The following is a 16319-nucleotide window of genomic DNA, read 5'->3' as shown; positions in this document are numbered from 1 at the left end:
ACCTGTAGGAGAATTCTTAAATTTGGTTGCTGTTGGTTGGTTGGTTGTTTTTTTTTTAACAACCGATACTAGCTCTTCCTGAAGCAGGACGATGAAGTTCGGTTCAGTACCAATCCAAAATGACAATTCAAAAATTCTTATTATGTGCACAGATCTTCTGCTTTTGAAATATATAAATCATCTGAGTAAAATCTCACAGGTATTCAGTATCCTAATCCTTACTCTATCTCTACTGATAAATAAATTAAAAAAATAAACATCCGACATAAAAGAAACCTAAATTTTCCATAATCAAAGAGACTACACATACATTAATTTTTTCTCATCTTCTTTCACTCACCAAAAAAAAAGAACTGGTTTATTTTTCCGGAAGTCTGGAAATTGGCACAATGTAGTGCCATCCACAACTGTGTGAAACATTTTGAAAATTAATGTCTAACTAAGCTGGCAATTCAGAAAAAAAAAAGAAGGTACAGAAATCCCATAAAGCAGGTAGCCAATGGTATGGTGCTTTAACTAGGAAAGGCAAGTGTCTACATTACCTCTGAAAGTAGAGGCATACAATAGGATTAGCCTTATCTTAAGTTTCTTAATAGCAAGACTGCATCTTCCTGACAACATTCTGTTTCCAACAGGACTTAAATTCCAAGTAATTCTTAATAAAGTAGCAATAGCTATGTCTGGCAGAGTTGGAACCATAAGGACAACATGAACACCCAAAACAGTTTATTCAGGTTTGACTCAAGAGGACAAACTACATTTCAGACCCAACATACCTAAAGAAGCTTCCAGACTACCATTTTTAGGTCATGCCCTGTACTTCTTTCTGCTTTTCAAATCATATTTAGGAAAGTCAGATCATAAAGTGGATCACATTGTGGCATTTCAAGTGAGGTTATTCTCTACATAATAATTATTGCCTTTATTCTCATCACTTGCATACTGTTTTGCTACTCTGAGAATGTTATTTTTGTTTATTTCTGAGAAGCTTTTTTTAATCCCTTCCAAGTACCAGCGTCCTCAGCGCAGCTATCTCATGCTCCATGAACTTTAGTGCAAATGCTATAAGTGTTTCTTTTCTTCTTAACAACTTCATTACAGTGCTTACACAGGAACACAGTGCTTGTACTGTAACCATGCAAAGCAAATATTCTGTAGTAAATGTAAGCTTTATTCAAAGTGTAGCTTTAAAAGTCTTTATGGCATACTCCAGCCTGGACTGCCAGTGCTAGTATAGAGAAAATGGCAAAAGGAAAGCTAAACGACAGACCTTTCACACTAACAAGAATTTTGGAACAGTCAAACAGAAAACCTATGGGCTAAACATATTGCCAAAATGTGTCAGCCTGTTTGTTGAATTTAACTGTATTCCTGTTTCACTTAGATAGTCTGAGTAGAAATGGTTGAATGTCTCTTCTTCTTGTAAAGATTTATGTGTTGTTCCTTATAACACCATTCCTTTGAAAGATGCCCTTGCTGGGCAGTATCTCCGGTAATTTGATATGCTGCAACACAAGACATTATTTCCCAAATAGCAGCCAGGGAGACATTTATGATTGTACAAACACCAGAGATCCAGATTTGCCACCCCAATTAAATGAGGCATTTTTTCCATCTTCAGGAAGCATTTCAGAGAATAAACTTAAGCTGTTGAAGATTGTTGGGCAATATCTAATAGCTGAAATCTTTATTATGTCTAAGTTAGAAGCTACTGGATATATGTTGTCCTTATATTTAATAGAAAATGCGATAATCACACTGTCACCATATGTTCTCCCACTCTATGCATCTTTAAAAATCAGTATTTATATCATGAGTAAAACTATTCAGTAGTTTGAAAATTTACAAAATTGTATTAAAGAATGTTTGAAACTGCACTGAAATTTGTTACAAATCTCTGTTTTCACTTTTTTCCTCCAAATAAACCAAACCATTAATATTTGTAATTTGGATTCTATGTACTTCTCTATCAAGTCTCATATGGTAGCCTTTTCAAAGAAAATAATGCAGCTATCAGCAACATTGTTTCTCATCTTCATTGTATTATTACCTTCTCCATCATGTCAAGGAAAAAAACCTCCAAAAAACCTCCAACCCCAGACTCCCACACAACTCAAATCCCCATCTTCCTCTTTGCTAACCCACAACATCCCAAGGTATCCCTACGAAAAGGACCTCAATTCGTCTACATTATCTTCTCAGGCTCTTTCTTCACCGTGAGACTGTTACATATAAGAAAGAAAAATGAATGGAGGATTAAAAAAAAAAATGAATCAAATTTATGTGAGAGACAGAAGTAGACCTTTTCTTTTTTTAAAAAAAGATGAAATATACTTCTGGCAAGCTAGCAGGCAAGTATCAAGTCATGATTTTCCTTCTGGTAGAAGTAAGCATGACCAGCACACAGGCCATCAGTGACAGACTTCTCAAAGAAATACATCTAGGGAGCAAGGCAGCATCAGGGATCCCATTCTAAGGGCTATTTTAGAAAAGATGAAATCCCATTAAGGTAAAAAATAAGGAGAGAAACACCAACAGCCTCTTACAGCAGAGAGCTGAAATAAAGTCAAAACCATTAGTGGAGGCAGTGAGGAATCGGAAAGGAAACAAAGGCATAAAAGTTTGTGCACTATGAAAATCTGCACTGTTGGCTTCACTTATTAAATAAACTCCATAGTTCTGTTTTAAAAACTATTTTGGACTCAGCTAAAGAACACTGTTGCATTTTGCCTCTTCTAGTGGGAGAAAAATGAAACAACATTTAATGTTCAGAGCTTAGTCTGTACAAAGTGGAAAACGATTATGTTAGCCCTTAATGCTCACACTGAGTGGAGGCCTGTTTTTTTGGTGGTGCTATTTTTTTGTCTAAGGGAAAAAAGACTCCACTGAAAGGCACACATGGCCATGTACATATATCTGCTTCTGCTGATATCACTACCACAGACCTAAGTACTTTAATTCAGGAAATGTAGAAAATCACTGAATGATTTAAAAAAAAAAAAAAATCACAAACCCACTGAACTACCTATTTTGAAATTCAACCTAGCATTAATGGCAATAAAACAAAGAACAAAATCCAACACCATAATATCTCAAAGACAGAGTGATGCCTGAATAAATCAAAATCACCAGTTTTGGTTTGTGGTACAGAAGTTTACATCTGAATGCAGCTGGATCGCAGTCAACTAGCCAGCTCCCATAGCAGCACTTCCAAGCTGTATTGATTTCCAGGGAAGAAAAGGCACTGTAAATCTGCTTGAGCAGCATTGCGTCATACTTTTGGTTGGCCTGAAGAAGTAAATTAAATGTTTTCCATTAGTATGGTAAAGAAGCTATACAATTTTGTTTTTATTTCAAATAGAGTCTCAAGTTACAGAACACTTTAGCTAAGTCTGTGGCAAGGACTACATGCTTCGTGTTTGTAAAGCCAGCAATTCATGCTTATGTGAAAACAGATGTGCACACTGCACAGTTCCCAGGGCTGTGGAGGTTTTTTTAAATGCGTTGCTGTTGATTAAAAAAGATCCCGCTTTTCAGTCAAATCATGGAATAAACTGAAGCAGAAACAACATGTTCTTGCCAGGAAGGGGGAAGAGGGGAAGAGGGGAAGAGCAAAGGGTCGGGAGCAGAAGAAAATTTTAAGGGAATAAAACCCACACACACAGAGCAGGGTATGAGCTATGCTGTAGTACAACAAAGAGCAGCACAGTTATGAGAAGCAATAAGCATAACATTATTTGAGGTAACAAGAACTCCTTGATCAATTATTTATATAATTTACAACAACAGTTACAGCTGCACCAATGAAAAAAAAAAGAATCTAGGGCAAATATAAAATCTTCATGGCTATGAACTGTTCTTGATTTTCACCAGAACTTTTGGCTGTCTCATATAAGGTGTTTCTGGTTAGCAACAAACCCCCCCAACAAAGGGAAACGAGACAGAAAGGCACAGAACAAACTGCCTTGCTGGAAGCAGTGACAGCATTCAAGGCTGCATTTTAATCCTGGATGCTGTGCATTGACAGTACACTAACATTGTTGTACATGAAACCTAACCACCACCACCCCACTTAGATACATCCATGCAGCCCATGGGATTATAAGGATACTTTCTAGGAAGTCTTTACTCTCTCAATGCATAAAACTGGACTTTTAAAATAAATAAACGTTTAAATAACTTTCAGAAGAAATACTATATTTTTTTAGTCCATGGTTATCTCAACTTGCATTGTTTCTTGTACTCCTAAAGCAGATGTAACAAAAGGAAACATTATGGAGATAAGTATTTCTGGATTGGGTTTTTTCTTTCAGTTTGAAATCAGTGTATAATCGTCATCATCAGTTTTGCTGTTATGTCAAGGTTTGAATACTCAGTTGAATAATGAGCATCCTCAGTTGTTCAAGATGACCTTGCCAGTAGACTGGAGAAACACAGTTGCAACTGAAATCAAAGAACTGAGAAGCAGAAAGAAAGGGCATGGTGTAACAAAGGGACGAGGGGGTCTAAATGTGCTTGGTGGTCTGACTCCCAGGCATGTACAGCAGATCAGAAGGGAAGGTTATGAGCTGAAAAACTGATTGTGCTAATCGCAAAACTTTTGGTAGGACAATGAACTTTGTTCTAGTTCAGAGCTCTAATTTCAGTCTAAATTAGAAAGATCAATAAAGGATTAACTACAAAAATCTGCAATTCTTTTTGGATGAATCAAGAAATATTTATTTAAGAAGTTTTCCAACAGTGAAGTTAACACCTTGCAACAGCTATTTTTAAAAAATAGAGAAGTTGGCAGACCTTTAGAAGTACCTACGTTTAATCTTGAAGAAATACATAGAAAACATTTCCACTACTACTCACTTTTTTCAGCCAACTCTCTACACAAAGTTCAGTTATTCTTGTCAGTATGAAGGAAAGATTCTGCATATATCATCACTACATTTAAAATCCTGGCAAGTTAACAAAGCCATAGCATAGTCAAATCTCCCAGAGTGCCTGGGACTGTAGCATTTATAGGTTCAAAAAAGTTCTTGGGGTCACATTTCTTTTTCTTCCATCAGCATTTGTCCTTTACAAGCAAGAATGGGTTCTGGATGACCATACTAAGAAATAACTACAGTGCTGATAAACAGAAATTCATGATATGCAAACCTTGTCCTTCTCCCACTGCTGAAGATATCAGAGTGTGTTTTCATATTTTTGTGGCCAAAGTGAGCTCTGAATATGACAATTAAAGTGGGATATGTTTCTAAAAACAGAGCGTGCTGTAGAGCTCAGAAACAGCCTGTTCCCTTGTGAACAAAGAACTGCAAATATATCTTCTTACTAATAATATAAGGAGTTACTTCTGGCTCTAATCAACAATGCACTATGTTGTCTCCCACTCACCCCACTCCAGCATTGGCTACTACAACATTTGTAGCAGGTAGCAAGGAGGAATACACACAAAAGGAGAAAGCTCAGAGATGTATTTCTGTGTTTATTTAGCAAGAAAAAAAAATCCTTATTTTGAAAATTGTATCGGCCAATTCAATTTGCTTGAAAAATGAATTGTTTTACCTTGATGTATGATTTCTGAGTCCTGCTAAGGCTGTCTGGCCTGTTAGGAGGTCTTTACCTTTAGCAGAGGTCTCCAGATGAAGACAGATCTCTTCACCCTGGAACTCCCAGAGGCTCCCTGTAGCAATGCCTGGAGACACAGCAACAGAGAAGGCATTTAGCTTCATCATTGCACATCATCAAAGCCACAGTTTGAAAATGGACAAGGGTCCTGAAAGGCTGAACTTTGGCTTAGACAATGTAAATTTCAGAAACCAGAACCCTTTATCTTCATTTGGAGACTGAAAGCCTGCAAACAGGTAGTCAGCAGTACCGGACAGCTGTATATCTAGTCAGCTGTAGATGGTCTCTAGCATTTATATTGCCAGTCCTAACAGCATAATCTCCAAGCTCTGAAGTTTCACAGGTGACCTATAGGTCTCAATACTGAATTTCTCTCATGTCATTATTATCCCCATGTTGTCAGAGATATGCATTGGGAATGCTTCAGAGCAAAGAGCACAAATGTGACACATCACATCTTCTCAGGGAAGTCGCGGAGTGCTGTGCCACGACAGGCAAGAAACACAGACTGCAAACCTCCCTGCACATGACTTCCATCCAGCTGACAAAGCAGTCCTTGTTAAATATCCACTCCAGAACACTGTCTTATGCTCAGAAAAATTAAAAGTAAAAATCCTTAAATTTCTCCATCAGAAGGGAAGGATAACAAGAATGCCTTCCTGAAATTAATGTGTTTCACCACTGTTTTTCACATGCAAAACAACCATACAGAATTTGGTAGGTTACAAGACATGACCTAAATCCCTCTTTATGTTCTTTTTTTTCAAAATGCCACCTGAGGTAAGATCAGCTCTAATCATACAGAAAAGTACTTGGGTACATGAGATTTCTAGGGTTTGCTTTTATTTGACAGTATGTGATCAAGCACCCTTAGTGGCACAAGCAGATGGCACAGTAGCTTCTTTCAAGCAAATCGTTCTGAGCAGTTTCAGTTGTTCAATTATTTTAGTTTTCTAATCAGCTATTCACTCTAGAAACAGGACTGCAACCAGGTCACAGACCATGTGAGAAACACAGGGTCCCTTTAACAAAAATCTCAGAAATATGTGCGAAAACTGTTTAAGCATGAATTCAAGAAAACAGGTATCTCATACAGTTAACACACCAAACGGGCAGCAATATTTGTCAGATCTCGATTGCTTTGGGCTTCCTCCCTCCCAGTCTTTAGGGAACTTGACTGAGTTTGGGTCTTGACATGAGTACAACTGGGGTTTTTTGTGTTGGGTGGGTGGATGAAGTCTCATCTCGGGACGCTGGCTGCCTTTGAAACTGGTACAACAGAAATGGGCAACAACGGAGGGATTTCAGAGACATGGGTATCTTCATGTAACTGCTTATAAATTAGAAATAATAACAAGAGAAAAATGAAGGCATAAACATATTCAGAGTGACGTAGCATTACAGCTACTCCGTTATTACAGGCCTGCTGTAGTATTGTTATTCTGGTATTCAGTAAAGGAAAAAAAAATTTAAAACATGGTAAGAAAAAAAAAGATTTTTCCAACCTTGCCTTGTTTCGTACAACAGAGCACAACAAGAGACTACCAATCAGAAACACACTCTTGTATTATTACAAATTTTTCTGATATTCCAAATTACTGTACTTTACTCAGTTATTCTGAACAACACTCATTTCAGTCTAAAAACAAAAGCAACTTTGCAAGCAAAAGGATGTAGTTTGAGATCCCTGTAAGTTCATATTTGACAAGTCAGAGGGGAAAAAAGTGAATGTGGTCATTAATTGCAGCTAGTAAATCTGTTCCAGACGTATTTCTTGGCCAACAGCTTCAGCAAGTTCAAGTACAAACACTTTTATTTCCAAGTTGAGTGAAAACTTCAACAACCAGCAACTGGTCAGGATAGAAGACATCCCAAAAATCCCCAGAAGGCTTTTAGATGTAATGCTTAAAAAGAAAAACTTGCGACAAAATACTGTGGAAAAAGAAGTTCACAACTTTTTGTGTAGGCAAATATTCAGCTTCACAAATTCTTTCCCTTCTGCCTGTTGAAATTGGACTCCCTTCCTTTTTATTTCTCCACTAAGTTGCTGGTTTAGAATCTGCAAAGAATATGGTTTGTAGTCCCCAAATTTACATCTAGTGCTAGTAATGTTATCAGGCTCCTACGGGAAATACTTGTCACTGAGTTGACTATATTTATGTTTACAGATGAAAGTATGTTATGAATGTATATGTGTGCATGCATCTGTACTAATATATATATTAAGGTAGCTGAACAGTTATCAGTCAGCTTCTCTTCTCTAAAGTGTTCAGAACTGCATTTTAAAAATATTTTTATGAAACTGTTTTGTATTTATAGACTACATCCTGAGTTTCAGCCTTTATCCAACAAGCTGGAGCCTTTTATGACACATGTAGTTTCCTGCTTCACTGTCCAGTATCAACAAGTCTTTGGGCTTTTTTTCTGAAAAGACTTTTCATCCTCACTTGCTACGTTCTTCCTCTCTTTCGTTCTCTTGCTCAGTATGAAATCAAAGTTTTAATACTTACAAAAATACACAGACTCTCACAGAAGAGAAGCCAAACCTGATTTAGAAAGATTCGTGAATGAACAAATGAATAGGCTCCTTATTCTAATAACCCCAAAGGCATCAATCTATATTCTAATAACCCCAAAGGCATCAATCTATATTCTAATAACCCCAAAGGCATCAATCTAAACCTTCAAACCTCACTCAAGTCTACCATGAGTTTTCCATAATCCAAACTAAAGTCTTTAAAAATGTAGGATTTATTTACAAAGAAATAAGCTGCTATAGATGCACAGCAGCAGACGATTAAGCATTTGATAACCTAATGCTTTCATAAGGCATTACCTTCATCACTGTCACTGGAGGAAAACTGAAGTAAGGAAACTGAAACTAGAAGACAGTGGAAGAATCTAGCTATTCAAATAAATAAGATATACTTTCTGTGTCAAAAGAGATATGAAAGCTCTCTTCAGCCAAACATCTGTGAGAGAATAAAGTTATTTAACAAAGCAGAACAGGTATAGAAGATCTCAGCCTTCAACTAGAAACAAGGGAATATTTACCAATGCGTATTGTGCCAAAACTATTCAACCTGTTTAATGAAGACCTAAATTTTCACAGGCAGGAAGTACAGACTCACTACTCTCACATCTCCATAACTTTCAGGTAAAAAAGCTCACATCAAACATGAATTGAAAGGTGTCAATTTAGAGAGCACAATTTTCAGAAACATTAATTTGTGGAGTTTTGTTAGGAAGGGGCCATATCCACTAAATCCAGCAATTTCTATACCTGTAGACAGATTCGTTTTCATTAACAACAACAATAAAACTAAACTGTAATCTGTTTGCATGGTCAGGATTAAGCCACTGAAAAGCTGAAGGAATCAAATTAAAGATAAACAGAAAAATCATAAGTTGGGCAGTTCCCACAATTAACATTAATATGTTTGCATTTGGCACAGCATTACGTTAATTATTACTCTATATTACTTTTGCTGGCTAATAAAAGCATAAGTATCTTCAATATTGGAGGTTTTACTTCTGACATGAAACAACATTCGCTTTTTCTGACTTTATACACAGTTGTTAAAAATATTCACCCCAACACAGATCAATAGTAATAAATTTCATTGCAAAGTAAAACACCTATAAGGAACTAAGAGGAGCCTTATTCACCACACAGCTTGATGAAAATACTGCTAATTTTCTCAAGCAAGAGTTATATCAGCTGGACAACTGAAAGGTAGTAACATTGTTAAAGATCTCATGGTTTCACTACCACTACTATTGCAGCTGTGAGTATTTCACTAGGAGACTCTGGATCGGCACTATATATTATAAGGGAGAGTTACTGTACATTTACAGAAGCACAAAGTGCACTAATCTCCTAAATCTTAATTATATTGACACAAAGCTTCAATTAGAAGTAGATTACCAAGTCCAACACACTAATATTTTTGTTTGCTGGTGTGTATCTACATACGTCTGAGAATCATAGCTACAGGAAGAGACAAAAAGCAGTTTATCTTCATTAGTTTTCTCCCCACGTTGTCAAATACTTTCTTTTCTAGTCTTCAAGCCCAAGGGTTTCATTAAAAGTTTGTATCATTTATAATAATATGAAAGGAAAAAAAAAGGAACACAGAGAAACAGGTTTTCTGGCCAGCATGGTACCTGGTGCTGCAGGATAGGTTTTGTCTTCTAGAGTTAAAAAATAAATGAAAATATGTATAGACATCACAACAGAAAAAATAGAGTGGGTAGCCCAGTAAAACAGGACTCCAAAGATAAGTAAAAAGAGATGGTTGTTCTCTTGACAAAGAAATTGTCTTAGAGGAAAATGAAGGGCAGGAAAATTAAAGTACTTGAACAAAGCAGTAGTTTTGTTCTGTCTGATGGGTTTCCATCCTGTCACTTTCTTTGTGCACCCAAGGAATGCCAAACAAATTAATGACAACAAAAAAGCAATCAGAATTAGGTCTCCTAAGACAGGTGGTTATCAAAGAGGATAAACACAACTGTTACGGAAAACTATTCCTTCAAGAAACTCCACTGAAAAGCAGCAGATGATTGAAAGCACTCCCCGGCTGAAAGCACAAACACAGCTCAAGGGGTACCAACTAAAAACTGAAACTGGGAATTTATGAACTGAGTTTATATACTAATGTACAATCTCCTACCCTCTTCAGTCTCTGTGAATATACATCTCTTGCCAAGGGACTTGAAAGAAGAAAGACTGTACGCTTGTGAGCATTCCTGGGTTCAGTGACAACAGCCAACTTAGGAGTTCAAACACAGATCACAAACGGTAAGGAAAACAAGGTATATGATGAAAAGTAAAATTATTCCAGTGTGGGGTGGTGTGAGAAGCAGAAAAAGCCCTGACACCATGCAAGCACTGCTCAGCAATAAGAAAAACATGACTGTATTATCAACACTGGTTTCAGCACAAATCCAAAACATGTCTCCATACCAGCTACTATAAAGAAAATTAACTCCATCCCAGCCAAAACCAGCACAAAGTGACAGGAGAAGATAGATTTAAGAAGGGGCCTGTTACCATGATTCATTTTAAGTAAATAAGACTCAGAAATTTAATCAGAATAATCAAGTTTCTTAAGTTTTCCCCGTGAAAAATACCATACCACCTTATTGCTACAAACATTGCAGAGAACCGTAAAACAGGGAATGGAAGTTGATACTAAAGTAAAATAAGAGACCCTTTGTATGAGTTTTTGGTGACTTCTCTGTTAGTTAAAAAAAGTCAATTAAATGTCTTAAAAATGACATCATAAAAGCAGTTAATTTTAAAATTTAAAAAAACCCCAGTGTACTCTCTGAGTTGCTATTGATGATCCAGGGAAGATGTCAGCATATGCTATCTCAAAGAGTTATTCCCAAATATAAAGGTTTCTGAATGCCAGCCAGGGTATAACCCCAGAAGTAAACCAAATTCTGAACTCTCCTCCTTTTGAGTTTGCAATGTAGCTTTATTAATTTTTCATAGTCCCCACAAAAAATAACCACTTTGTTGTTCATAAGATGCAAGCTAAGTAATTGGTTTGACTTTAGAACAGACAATAGAAGCAACCATATGCTATAACCACCTTTGACTGCTATTTGGGAGAAATCTTAAGACATTGATGCAAATATACATGAGAGCAATTAATTATATGCAGTGAAGAGGGAATCATGTATATTACACTACCCTGCCTGCATTCTCACAACAAACTTCCCAGAAATCAGCCATACTGATCTGCTGGGTAGATTTGGAACTCCACTAAGCATAAGAAAAGCAAGGAAATACAAGCAAAACTATGAATGCGACAGATTTTAGACCTGACAAGGTCTCTCTGGCTTTTAATAGCAACACCATTACCATTTTAAGAATGATACTCTGGAATGCACAGGCACTTCCAAAACCCTTTCTTTGCAACATCAAAGTTACACAAATGTACCTTAATGCCTTCAACAGACTTGGACTCATGACTGTTTTTGTAGCAAATCCAGCCACAATAAGAGAAGTAGATTTTTACGCAAATTATAAAACAAATTTGCTGCAGCCTCTAATCTTTCTGTCATCTTGGCAGATCTGCATATGACAAGCTGTGCAAGAGACACGAGAATCCTAACCCTTCTATCCTGATAGTGAACCCCCACATGAGATGTCTTACTTCTCCCTTGGATGTGACCAACAGACAATGACCCACATTAGAAACAATAAAAGTGACATCCAATCTGATTAAATGATCAGATCAAAACAGCTCTCAGGTTTTCAGGACACAGTTAGTTAGATGCTGAAGTAAAACCTGCCCAAATAATTCTGCCAGGGAATGATGCCAGGGAACTGCAGAGTGGTTCTCCAAAGTACCTGAATGACTAGAGGCAGTATGGCACTTTCATCAGACCTATGGGAAATCGGGAAGTAGGAAAGTTATTGAATACCAAGCCATGCACACCTTTCGGAGAAGTTTTAGGTCACTTCTGTTTGCTCACTAGCCAACTTAACAAGAACCAAATTTACAATATAAGCCTGAGAACTAGAACAAGCACAAATTATTAATAATGAGACATTTGGAAATGCAGAGGACAAAAACGCCCACCCCACCCAAAAAAAATCCCACCAAAAAAAAACCCCACCACACACACCAAACAAAAAAAACCCAACCCAAACCAAACAAAAAAAAACCCCCCACCACCAAAAAAAATAAAATCAAACAACACAACACAACAAACAAAGAAAACCAAAAAAACCCACAAAAACAAAACACAAACAAACAAACAGATCCTTCAGAAGAAATAAGAGACAAGTAGCAGGACGAATCAGCTAAGGCAAATAGTCATTGACTTATTGATTCATTATGCATGACCAAAAAACAGATGGACATTACAGCCTATAAAGGCAAATTTTCCTCTGGCCTGAAAGACTCTCCAGCCCACACTTCTACATGCAAGTTTCCAGGTAAAGACTGTTCATCAGCAAGTTATTAAAATCCCGAAGTAGCAAGAATTCATTTTAATCTCTATTCATTTGAGGACAACCACTTGCTTACCCTGCTTCATACCCAGACTGTCATTTCCCTCTTCACAACCCAGTGTAACCAGGAAGACTAACTTGGTTCCTGATTATTCAACTGTAATTGTTTGTCTTCGGATGTTTTACAAGTGGAGGAGAAAAGATACAAACAGGTGAACCCAGTTTTGACTTTAAATCAGTCAACAAATGAAATGTTAGTAATAAGAGACATGAAACAGATACATTATCCATGACAGGAAATACTAAGTCTACAGTTTGGCTTCAAAACAAAACCCCACAGTCCACTTTGCTCGGAATAATAAGATATACAAACCTTTGACTTGGGGTCAGGCCATGGGGTCAAACATACAAAGAGGATATAAAGGAGAGATTATTTCTAAAACTTACTTTGCAAAGCAGAAGACAGTGAGTACTAAAGTATTTATAAAAACATATCAACACTGAAAAAAAGGCAAGTACAAGGGCATATAGATGTCAGCCAGGCACAGATGTGCTGCCTGCTTCAGCAGTCAGTCGAATCCCTGTCACCAGCCAAGCCTGGGGACCTGGCTTTCACATCCAGGTTTTGTCTGCATCAAACCTAAAGCAGGGGAGCTTCCCAAGACCCCACACTACTGACCAAGATGGGGACTTGGGAAGGCTTAATTCAACACACTAAAAACTTTTCCTATAAACTACATTAAAGCATGACTGCTGTTTATTAAATATACCTAATATTTGACTACAAGAAATTACAAGGAGTTTAATGCTTCCCTTTGTGACCTGTTTCTATATTTCACTATCATCATTGATAGAAACAATAAAACAGTATCACACTTGCAGGGAAAAAGAGTGCCGGGTATAGGATATCGATGATTTAACTTTAATGAGGCGGTAGAAGGAGTCCTTGCATCATGCTCAGTGAAGCATGGAAATAGGATGTCTTACCAAAAGCCTTCCTCCCTGGACTACAAGAAGTGGAGCCCATCTCCAGGCCATGGGCTCAGTGCTTCAGACAACAGTAGATGGTCATAAAAGTAGGAATTAAGCATAACATGCCAGCTCTGCAAAAGTCTACCTTCATCAGAGGCATTTAATAATAACTTTTTCATGCTGCACACCACAATTTTGAGAAGCAGAGAAGGAAACAGCTTAGAAACAGGCCATTTGAGGCAATTCTGTACAGAAGTAAAAAATACATAAGATGCCATGACTGCTTACTTGTCTTTGTTTACAGCTAATTATAAAAAAATGTTCACTGGTTAAAAGATTTTAATGAAAATTATAGACAGAATTTCAGTGCAATGGTACAGCACTTCCATACTACAGAAGTAGCAAATCCAGGACCCTGTTCACCTCCAAGTAGCAGGAACCTGGCAAACAGGCAAGGGGCAAGCAGCCAAACCAACCACTACTGCTAAGAGCAGTATAAATCAACAGTTTGAATCAAAAGGCTTTACACTTCTCTTCTGAGGACTTTGACACTTATTGCTCCTTTTATAAACATTTATCAACCTTGTATTGGGTCACTGTGGTAAGGCCTGAAAGGGGCACCAGTTGCAGAATACTTCCATGGGTTTGACCTTGATTTGGGCCACTTGACTGTCAAATGTCAAACCTCAGAAGTAACCTAAGAGACTACATTCTCACTGTGTTCTGACATAAACATAACTTAGCATAACATAATGTAACATTTTTAAACTTTTCTTACACCTTATAAATAAAAATATCAAGCAGTCACATCATGTCACTAGATGCAGGGCAAAAAGCCACAGACAGGAGATAGGGCATTTCCATGGGTTGCCACGTTCATAGTCTTCCTTTGATAACTCTTATCCTCACTTAACAGCACTGAGGCCAGGGAAGAAGGAAAGAATAGACAGTATTTCTAAAAAAGCTTTCAAAGCAGGAACAGAATTCACAAAGCAGATAGTTATTTCAAAGCACCATAATGAAAAGATGCACAGGAACTTTCAACTAGTCAGTCACACATCACCAGTCCATAAAGCAAGGACTCTCTTTTACCCTAAAGCCAAAGGGTAACTGAGAGAGATCATCCTATCCTGTCACTGATTCTGAAACCACCTAGCAATTCTTTTTAAATAACGGAGATGGACCTCTAACACACTGCTTAACCTTCAGAATTTTAAAAGAATCCACAGCTAAGAAAATTATACTGGTCATTTTGGTGACAAAAAAAAAATCTTCAAAAACACAAGCAACATTTTTCTATATCAAAATATGTAGTTTTCACTGGAGGCAATCACATATTCCTAAAGATGTGCATTTTGATGATTTCATCAGATTAATAAAATATTATATGGCATTCCTCCTGGCAAAAGTTGACAACATGATGTTCCCGCAGAAAATTTTGTGCAAGTTATCTACAAAGATAGGCACCCAAACAAGTACTAACCCCCAAACATTGAATTTGAACACTCTGAAGCTTAATATATGAGGCATCTAAGGAGGTGACTGTGTAACATACAAAATTTAGTAATAAAAGCACTACAGATAGAAGGAACAAACTTTTAAATTAAGTCCAACATCGAAAGAGGTATCTATCTTAATTTTTATTGCAATGCTATAATTTCTACTGCTACATTTGCATACTGTACAAACAATGCATTTAAATTTCCAGTTATCCTCACAGGATCATAGAATAGTTTGCATTGGAAGGGACCTTTGAAGGCCATCTAGGCCAAGCCCCCTGCAGTGAACAGGGACAACTTTAACTAGATCAGGTTGCTCAGAGCTCTGTTCAACCTAACCTTTAACATTTCCAGGGATGTGGCATCTACCACCTCTCTATGATAATACAAAGGGGATAAATTTTCAGAAGCATGTTTTCTCAGTCCCTGCTGCGAAAGTGTTTCATATAATGCAATTCAAGCAGAATATGTTTCAATTTGCTTAATACAAACCAGAAAAGAATAATTTTATTACACTTTAAACAAAAAGTAGCATACCAAAAGTCACCATTTGGTCACTAACTAAAAAAATTAAAGTATGTGGGATGTGAACAAAATTCGATAGGTATTCCTAAACTACATTTGACATTATTCTCTCATGTTTTATGCTTTTAATGATCTTGATTATCTTTCCTCATTTCACAGGCAAATAACCTAACTCTGCAAGTTAACTTTTTAATCCAGCAAATTTCAAGTGATTTTCAACATTCAAAGAATTGTTGGGAACAAACTTTCTCTGTATTGTCAATACTTCAGCACTTAGACAGCATAGCAATTTAATAAGGATGTTATAATTTAGTCCTGTGTGGGTGTCAACTGATTTGCTTCAAAGTCTGCTTCACATCTACAGAAGTTATTCACTAAGAAGATACAATTATATTAGTCACATGGGCTGACTACAATGTCTAAAGCTTCTGCACATATCCCTTTGGGAAGTTATGACCTGCAACCGCACACAATGGAAGACTTTTCCTAAAAGTGATAAATATATATGTTGATTTTTGTCAGCTTGAACCCAAATTTTCCTGGGCAGATCGGTTTAATTTGACAGGACCTGTAGCAGCAGACAGACAGGGTTTCCAAACTCTGCCACATCCACAAGATATTGGGTAGGAATAGGAGAAAAGGAAAGTGTTGATACAGGAGTCCTGAACACAAACTTTTTAATTAAAATGACCTTTTCTGCCTCAAGTTTGCACTCCTTGATACATTGTTAGACA

General features: G+C 37.0%; 1 protein-coding gene across 5 annotated transcripts in view; it reads right to left on the bottom strand.

Annotated features, from left to right (window-relative positions):
• The window catches only part of FAM110B (family with sequence similarity 110 member B), a 113863-nt gene that overhangs the window by 76632 nt on the left and 20912 nt on the right, over positions 1-16319 (bottom strand). For 4 of the 5 annotated variants that reach the window (XM_027638757.1, XM_027638756.1, XM_027638754.1 and 1 more), the window contains exon 2: positions 5557-5686. The exons of the other annotated variant lie outside the window; for it this stretch is intronic. The gene's annotated coding sequence lies outside the window, so the exon portion shown is untranslated. The remainder of the gene's footprint in view (positions 1-5556; positions 5687-16319) is intronic. 5 annotated transcript variants of the gene reach the window in all.

This window comes from Corapipo altera, unplaced genomic scaffold (assembly GCF_003945725.1).
Source record: "Corapipo altera isolate COAL_440 unplaced genomic scaffold, ASM394572v1 49, whole genome shotgun sequence".
In the NCBI taxonomy this organism is placed as follows: Eukaryota; Metazoa; Chordata; class Aves; order Passeriformes; family Pipridae; genus Corapipo; species Corapipo altera.
Note: the sequence above shows the minus strand (reverse complement) of the source record. Positions and strands in the feature narration are given on the sequence as shown.